The sequence below is a fragment of the Cyprinodon variegatus genome, unplaced genomic scaffold (genome assembly GCF_000732505.1).
Source record: "Cyprinodon variegatus isolate N-32 unplaced genomic scaffold, C_variegatus-1.0 Scaffold73, whole genome shotgun sequence".
Lineage (NCBI taxonomy): Eukaryota > Metazoa > Chordata > Actinopteri > Cyprinodontiformes > Cyprinodontidae > Cyprinodon > Cyprinodon variegatus.
Genome location: NW_015150526.1, coordinates 793237 through 802225, shown reverse-complemented (window position 1 = coordinate 802225; position 8989 = coordinate 793237). Strand labels below are relative to the sequence as shown.

The 8989-nt window shown below is 39.2% G+C and overlaps 1 protein-coding gene across 5 annotated transcripts in view; it reads left to right on the top strand.

Moving 5' to 3' along the window:
* LOC107083385 (dipeptidyl aminopeptidase-like protein 6) overlaps positions 1–8989 on the top strand; it is a 134656-nt gene that overhangs the window by 86756 nt on the left and 38911 nt on the right. The gene's annotated exons all lie outside the window — the stretch shown is intronic.

Below are 8989 nucleotides of genomic sequence, written 5' to 3'. Positions count from 1 at the left end.
ACCAAAGTACTATAGCCAGGTTCCAATAGAATACGGCCACAGTAAAATAGGAAATTGCTTAAAATCTTTAGAAATCAAAACGTTTTCTTTTACAGGCATCTCCTTTATATAAATCCAGAATGTTTGTTTTAGAAAAAAAAAATCAACAAATAAGAAGCCTGTAATGGTTGAGGCTTTAATTACCCAGCCCCTGCTTTTGTTAAACATTTAGAAACTGTGCAAGCTTTATTAACCAGAAGTTTCTTAAAGAGATATCTTTCCAGTGGCGGCTGGCAGACTTTTCTCCAGGGGGGGGCTATAAATTCAAACTAGACGTATACCAGAAACCAATCACACATATACTAAGCTATCACACCAGTATGTTCATATGAATGCCAACAACAAAGAACAACATTATAAAAACAATTTATAAAAACAAAAATATAATTTCATGTACAGGTTTACTTTTGGTACATAAATATTGCCCTTTTGAGGCTTTATAGAGGCAAATCTGTGTTTTGCATGGTCCAATATGGTGTCATAAACCTAAAAAAAAGTAATGTACCAGTTTAATAGTCAGCTTTATATTTTTTTAATATATAAAAGCTATTTATTTTCTGAGAATGTGTTTATTTAAGAGCAATTAAGGGCAAACTAAGAGAATTTCCTTGTAGCTAAATCAGGTCCTGGAAAAAGACAGAGTGAACCGTCTTTATCTGTCTTTGGACTGCTGATTAATTTTGATGTTCGGCTGATCAAGTCCACACAGTTTCACCTCCTGCTTCTCTTGGTAAGATTGCTTTAAGAGATTTCCCTTCTGCTACTCAACCTGTCAATCAGCCGCACTATGACTGTGACGACAGCTCCTGTCAGCTCAGGGCCCCGAGCTCACCTATCGTTTTGCACTACAGAGGAGCTACAGCCCATGTACAACTTTCAATGAGAGTCTATGGCCAAAGATTTTTGTGCCCTAGGGTGAAAATACGTCATCAATCTGACAACACACAAAACAGCTTTGCTCATCATTAAAGATTAAATATTTTTCTTGCACATCTAAAAAATATATTCATGTATTTCGAAATATTTAATTTTATATTTTACTTTTTACTCTTAATCAAGGTTGTTGGGTTGGTGGGGCAGCGCCCTAGTACCCTATGTTGACCAACCGCCACTGTATCTTTCTTCTGTTTTTGAGAAAAAATCTATGTAAAATCCCACTTTTATTTTTAACTTGCACCAACAGGTGCACCAACAGGTGCTAATAATGTCTCTGTTAAGTACAAAAAGTACAAAAAAAAACCCTGAGCATGACTAAAAGCTTTTCCCTCAAAAATTAACATTTCCTCTCAGAGATTCCCTTTGCTGACTTGTAATTGAACTTCAATGGAAATAGAGAACTAAGTGGGAAGCAGAACAACATGGGTCATTTATTGATACCCTTCTAGAACACAGGCAGAGCCAAATAGATGCCTCTCCGAGGGCCTGCTTCAAATGATGACCATTTTAGATTACAAGGCAACAGATACAAGGGCAGTGGCGTTATCTGCAAGCCTGTCAAAGCATTGGAAAATGTTATTTTTGGCTCAGGGAGAGATTTACATCAGTACCTTATGCCCATCGATATATAATAATACAGGTGAGTTAGGATAAGTTGAATCTAGGATGTTCACTTTAATCTGAACACATTTTCCACAGCAGCAGTAAATCAGCTTATTGATGCCACTAAAAAAGAAAACTTTTTCTTTTTTTTCCCTCTATGTTTACTCACTGCCTCAGTATTGGTTTGCTTTGCTGTAAGGCAAATGGCAGAGACAGTAGGTGCAAAGGCAAAGAAAACACGGGAGCAGTTTCAGCATTTAATTGAAAGTAACTGGCAGCGTTGCACTTTGGAGGCTTCAAAGACGCACACTGCAGGCTTCCTCTGCCGAGCAGACGAGCTGTCTCATTTTCACGTGTACATGGACCCCTCGTTAACTTGTGGATGCTTCACTGAGCTGCCCCATAAGCACTCTCGCCGCTACAGGCAGCAGGAGACCAGGCCTAATTGGCAACACGGTTATGAACAGCTGGACCGATATGGGTGGCTGGAGCTCCTCAGCCTCCTCAGTATCTGTGAGCTGGGAGATTAATTTGAATAGCTGTTGTTTGTGCAAACAGATCATGACCTCTAATTTAAAAGCCCCATGTAGTCACCCTGATTTAGGACCTAAATATTTTAATCCGAAGGCTATTTATGATAATACTGTGGGTACTTTAGTACAATTATTCCTCACTATACTTCATTTTTATCAGATTAAACCATTTATGATGCAATATAGAAGCTTTTATGTGGCCATGCAATGGACTCTAAGATCAGGGAATCAACCTTTGACTTCATTTTTCTGCTTTGACCTTTTCTGAGCATTTGTATTGTGTTTTACTTATCAGGCATAATCCACATTTAATAGCTTACTTATACATGCAAAGTCCTGTCTATAATATCTGCACTTTAAATGCACAGCGTCATCCCTTTGAAAGAGGACATCCTGATAAAAAATTTTACCGAAAAAAAAAAACAGCTCCCCCCCTGAATACAGCATCATTAGGTCAAATCTTTCTGGTAGAATAAGGGCTCCTGAAAAGCCAAAGAAATGCTATTTGTAAGGCTAATGGTAATCTTTTAAATTATTTAACCACTGGATGGAACAATTATGACAGAATATAAATCAGACATAAGTTTAAGTGTAAGTAACCTTTAAAAACCACAGGAACATTTTACTTATGCTCCTTTCAACCAAAACTTGTCTAGTGACGCAAAATTCGCATAAATTTCATCTTGTTTTTTCTGCGACTCATTATTCTATGAACACAAAGAGTTTGCAGCACTGCTGATATGTTGTATCATAGGTTTTCTTATGCAGACGCTTAGAAGACATTTCACCTCTTATCCAAGAGGCTTCTTCAGTTCTAACTGGTGCGGGGGAGCAATGAGATTAATATAGTCTAGGTCGGTGAAGAGTCTCAGTCATCCAGGTCATACTCATTCCAAAACAAATAAAAATAAACAATCCACTGAAATTTGTTTGCATGTTTTAATTCTGAATTGAAAAAGCTGCCTCGATGGGAGACGAAACATCTTCAAACTTGGAAACAAAGTCCAGTGAATTGTTTTTTTTTTTTTTTTACTTTTTTGGATATACTGTAGAGCCGAGCTTACACTGGGCAATTTTCGGGGGGGGATTTTCATGCGAGAATTTCTGGAATCGGGCCGACTTTCAGCCTGATCGTGCGTCACACGTCGTGTAGTGTACAGGGGGTTACGAGGGGTGATCAGCCTCTCAGGACCACCTCCTGATCAGGATCAGGATCTTTTCTCCGGACCGTCGTGGGCAAATCGCTCAGTGCGCAAACAAGGATTCTTCTTTTTCTTCTTCCTCTCAGATGAAAACACAGCAGCATGGCATAGCAGCAACGTTTGCTCAGCCATGTCTTTGTCCAAATACATTGTCGCCTTTTCTTTTTAGGGCTTTCAGCACAAAATTGCACAAATTGCCAAGGCAGAGCATTTCACTCTAGTGAGCTTAATATTCCCCATCTACAGTATTTGTTTGGCTTCCAGATAGACGAGTCAGAGCATCTCACTGCGGAGCTGAGTCGACGTGGTTATTAGTCGTACAGTGTCAGCAGGTAGATCGCATGAGAGCGTCAGGCTGAACATAAATCGTGAGCAGTGAACTCACACTGTACGACGAAACCGCAGGGTTTCGTCGTACAGTGTGAGCTGTAGCTGCGTGCAACGATTGAAAAAATCACAGATTGTACGCTCGGCGTTAGTCCAACAAAGAATTAGGGGGGACAAAAGGTGACTTTGATCCCTCCCACTGATTGGTAAAGGAGGTCACAATGGGGGGTGTTAATGGCCGTTAGGTGGTTCTTAACCCTTTCGTCAGAGTGGTTTCAGTCACATGCCCCATTGGAGTGTGAGTCAAGTGAGGGTGGGTGAAAGGTGAATCTTCAGGGTATTTTTCCCACACACACAAACACATGCACCCGCACAAATCGACATAAGATTATTAAAACAACATCATATAATAATATCAGGACTTAAGACAGCAAGCGGATTACAAATTATTTACAAACCTAACAGTTAAGGGAATAAAAGTCCTCAAGTAGGAGTCTAAACTCATTGTGAAAAGGATGCTGTGGATTATTGAGTAATGATGTTGCTCTCTTAGTTTAAGTTTAAGATCAGCTTAAACTTTCCTACAAGCCAAGTTCAAGAGCCATTAGTTTAGTCAGTGATGCGCCGATTCTTTTTTTTTTTCTCTTCTGATATAACTCTGATACTTGAAGTTCGACATCTGCAGAGCACTGTTTTATTTAAAAATAAATAAAGAAGAAGTGTAGGGTTAAGGGTCTTGCTCACGGAGCCAGAGTGGCAGTCTGCAGGAGTGGGGGATTGAACACAATCTCGGGATTCAAAGCCCTATGCCCTAACCACTACGCCGCCACTCCCCATTAAACATTACTGATGGTTTTTAAGAGCCTTCACTTAACTCCTCTCTTCAAGAAAGTATGTATATGTATGATTGTACTCATGTGTATTTTCCAGTATGGGCAACTTGAGGTTAGTATAAGTTTAGAAAAGGAAGTAAATTCTGTTAACAAGAACAATTCCATCCTAAACAAAGAAATTTGCTATTTTAATGGTTCAAATTGACTGTATCCATTAAATCAAAGACAAGTATCCACAAAGGGATAAACGTTTCTGCAATTTAAGAGACTTTTTAACCTAAACTGAATGTATTATTCGACTCTGATGAATACATCTTTCCCTATGGATCAGACCCATTTTCCCCAATAACCATTGTAGAACTGGCTATGGGAGCTGATACAGATTTCATTTTTGGATCAGTGCATCTTTATTCAGTGCTATCTTATAGACAATGAGGCTGTGCAAGCATTAAGAGCTTTAACCTGATTAACTTACATTTGTATGCTACTTTGGCAAATTATGAAAGACTTAAGGCTGATATAAACGCAGAAACCAGGTTATCTACTTTTGTGTCGCAGTGAACGCAAATGTGCCCCCGCCCCTTCCTCAGACACTCTGGTGCACCTTTCCAAAATTGTAAGTGACCTCAGACAGTGCCACAGACAGGAGGCCTCTGATTGGTTAAATCTACATCCGCTCTACACTATGCGTATTTCCTGTTTGGTACCTTACCTGCTTGTTTTGTTTATATGACCGCCATCGTGGAAAGCGACTTGTAAAGTTGGACCAGCTAGAATAGCAAGGTGTGTGAGAACGCTGGGGCTCTTTTTCTACCTGGATCCCCACTCTTTTCCATCCTAGTGTCCCTCCGTTGTTACACAAACTTGCCCCCACTTCCTCACCGCCTCAGCCGTATCTAGACCTACAGCTAGTTTGTGATTGTCCCTCTTGCGTTGTGGCGTGCAATAACTTAGCGCAGACCGTGCTTCAATATTGGGCATAAATTAGAAATATCTGCGTTAAGCTCGCTGCAACACACTGCTGCGGGGAGGATAACCAGCCCATTACTGTTTCAACTGGTTGTTATATATGGAGCCTAGGCGGAAGAAGCTCATTGTTTTTCATACTCCCACCTGCGACACAACCAATAAACTTTGAACCACAGCTCCACAAAAGCTAATCGGCATCTAAAGCTCATCTTAAAAGGCCTCTGATACGCACCTGTCTGCTCCTATGCGCAGGCGACGATGCGCTGTGACTTCATTCAGATGACACCGTTTCAACCCACCTCCAGCCCCTCCTCCAGCATCGTAGCTAAAGCTTCATCAGACTGCCATTCCTCCCGGACTCTTGCTGCGTTCCCTGTCTGTTCCCTGCCTGGTTCTGCCAGAGGTTTCTTCCCAACGGGGAGTTTTTCCTCTCCACTGTCACTCCATGCTTGCTCATCATGGACAGGTTCTCTCAACCTGTGCTATCCAACTGGACTTCCATCTTCCAGGTCCCTGAGTGAAGCTGTAGTATCAGCGCACGCAGTCCACTGGATCTCCCCATAAAGCTCAGCATACTTTTTTCTCTTCGTGTGAGTTTTTCAGATTGAAATGAGTGTTGCTGAATTAGATGCAGTAACAGGTGGTCAGTTACACACACCAGCCCCATCTGAATCCCTGCTAAAACCAGATCACCCGCCACCTCAATGTAAAACACAAGGCTTATAAAGATGGATTAATTAAGGGTGTGAATAACTTTATCTTTTGGTTATTAGAAAATTTATCAGGTAATATAATCTAATAAAATTACTGGCAAAATAAAAATACCCCTTTTTTCCCTTTAATTGCAGTTTTATACAAATAAAAAAACCAAGTAGTATTATGGAAATAACTGTGCATAGGAAGAGATACAAATACTACTACATACTAGTCACCACCATTATATCTTAAATTATCAGAAGTAAAATGTCTAATCAATAACCCTTGCAAATTAGCAACACTGAATAGATAGATAATAGAAATCTTGTCTACAACCCACTGTCTACATGTTGTCTACAACCCAGATTATCCCACATAAAGTCATCAAAGTCATGTCAGACCTGTATCACTCTAAATCACTTAATCTTGCCTCAATAGTATACTTACTTTCATTTCATATATTTCCCCCAGACTGGTGCTGCATTGCTGTGTTTTTATCCTCAGAATGGTATTTTGGTGTTAAAGACTTTGGGCACAACAGTTGCAGTGGCTGAGTTTTATTTCCTACATGCTCTATGAAACAAACCTGGGTTACCTGGTTTGCTGATCAGTGGGTCTCTGGGAAGGTGAAGGGCTCATTCATGTTTTTCTATAACCGATAGCAAAGCTTTTCTTCACAAAATATTTCACTAACCTTTTCAAAAATTGCTAATTTGGTAAAGTTTGCTAATTTCCCCTTGAGACAAGTCATTCAATTACATGTTGTAGACTAACAATACTGTATAAACTAAAGCATGAGGGTTATTGTTTAACATGAAACTGATGTCATCTATTGAACAAGAAAAGTTTTCTTTAGTTCTAAATAAAAGCTATTATAACTAATCTACAGCTTAATATCAAATATAGTCCATGCAAACATGAAGTGAGCCTTAGAGGTAGAGTAAATTGGTAGTTAACCCTTATCCAAAGCTGCTTTAAAAACCATCTGTTTCTGTGTCTTTCCAATGGACACAACAGATTTAGAAGTGAGTGTTGTTGTGTGTGTTAGTGCAAGTGCAATTACACAAGAGCATTGCCTCCACGCCCAAGTAGTTGGAGACATATGCTTTCTGGTTTGGGCCAGTCATCTCTGGCCACCAGTTTGCAGCCTCCCACATGTCTGCTCTTAAAATGTTTTCTGTGTCCTGTGGATTTTTCCAGTAGATGCGCCTCAAACAGTGCTGATTAGCTATCTACCATCTGCTGAGCTACGTGAGGGGAGCAGCTCATTATTCTGCCCGTTGCGCCTGCTCTGAAACCGTCTCTCCACTCCAGCTATCAGGCAAAGCTGCGGGGACTCCTCATAGCCAAGCAGCAGGGAGCAGCTCGATGATTGCAGAGTTATAGTGCACGAAAAGTGGTTGAGTTGTAAGCATCTGTCTGTCAGCGTATGGGCTGTTCAATGGCCAATCTTTTGCTTTCCAGCTGCGACCATACAATGTGCTTTTGTTCCATGTGGGATGAGATTAATCTTAAAAAATTGTGTGCATCCAAGGTCATCCGGAGACGTTATCTTTACAGTGGGAAAGATAAGCCTGTCTTGTTAAATCATGTTTTATAAAAGGGTTGTAGTAACTATTAGCTCTTTACAATGACTTTATGTCCAATAAACGTCCAGTCTTGCTATTTGAAAAATATAGTGTCACTCTTATAACGTATTCATACTCCTAAAGGCTTCACAGCTAACACTGACCTTAAAAGAAAAATGTATTTCATGTAATTTTATCATTAAATTATGCAAAGATAATTTTAAGCTCCTATGTTGCTTATTGTCATGTTGCTTTGAGTCTGAAAACATAGTTTTCACAACTCAGAGATTAACCCTGTCATGCATGAATTATTATAAACAGGATATTTTACTAAGAGTTTTTATACATCCTTAGGAATGTCAAACAAGGTTTAAAAAAATTATATCTTCTATAAATATTTATCTGTTCACTCAAGTGTACTTTATAGATTTTATACTGTAAAAAGCAGTATGCCAACAAGGTAGTTGCATGGATTTAATTGTAAATTAGTTTTCCAGTTGTAATATGGTATTCTGTTGGAATGGTGGTTCCTCTGCTCCCTTGTAGAAAGTGAAATAACCAAGGTGTTTGGTCTTTTTCCGTGTGTTTAAGCCATCTTGATTTACTGACTTTTTTTACCATAACGATCAACAAATGGGATTTTTCAGTAGCGGATGATGGAATAGCTTCCACTAGACTGGACTATATGCACAAGTGCCCAAAATTGAAGTCATGTATATAGAAAAAAAAAATACTTTTAAAAGCCTCTACACTGTAGTGATCACTATGCATGAAAGGGCTGCTGATGGTGATATCTTATTAACATGGTCTCTGTGATGCAATGGTGCTGGTCTAGATGTTTAGATGGAGGTTCTTTACTTTGGATTCAAAATTGTGTTGTGACTGAAAAGAGGCTTGAAAAGCTACTTCTTGTTGAAGTAAAGCTCTTATCGAAGATGGGTTCAAAACACAGTCTGGAGGCCCAGCAGAGCTTATTTAAAATAGATGACTGAAATTGTATTTTGATGCACAACAAACATCTGTTGCTATGGCATTCCAGTTTCAATGATTATGATAGTCAGAAGGCCCTTAAAGTAAGATAGACAAGGTTTAAAAGATATGTTTTTTCATATATTAGAGCATTTCAATTTAAAATGAAACTAAATGGTTAAGCTTCATGAGCTCCGTTTTTGTCTAATTTAATACAGTCCAGTGCAGCTGCAGATGGTCTTCTATAAAAACAATCATCCAATTTTCTAAAAGGCCACAAAATCATTCTATTTAAAAAAGAGAAGAAAAAAAAA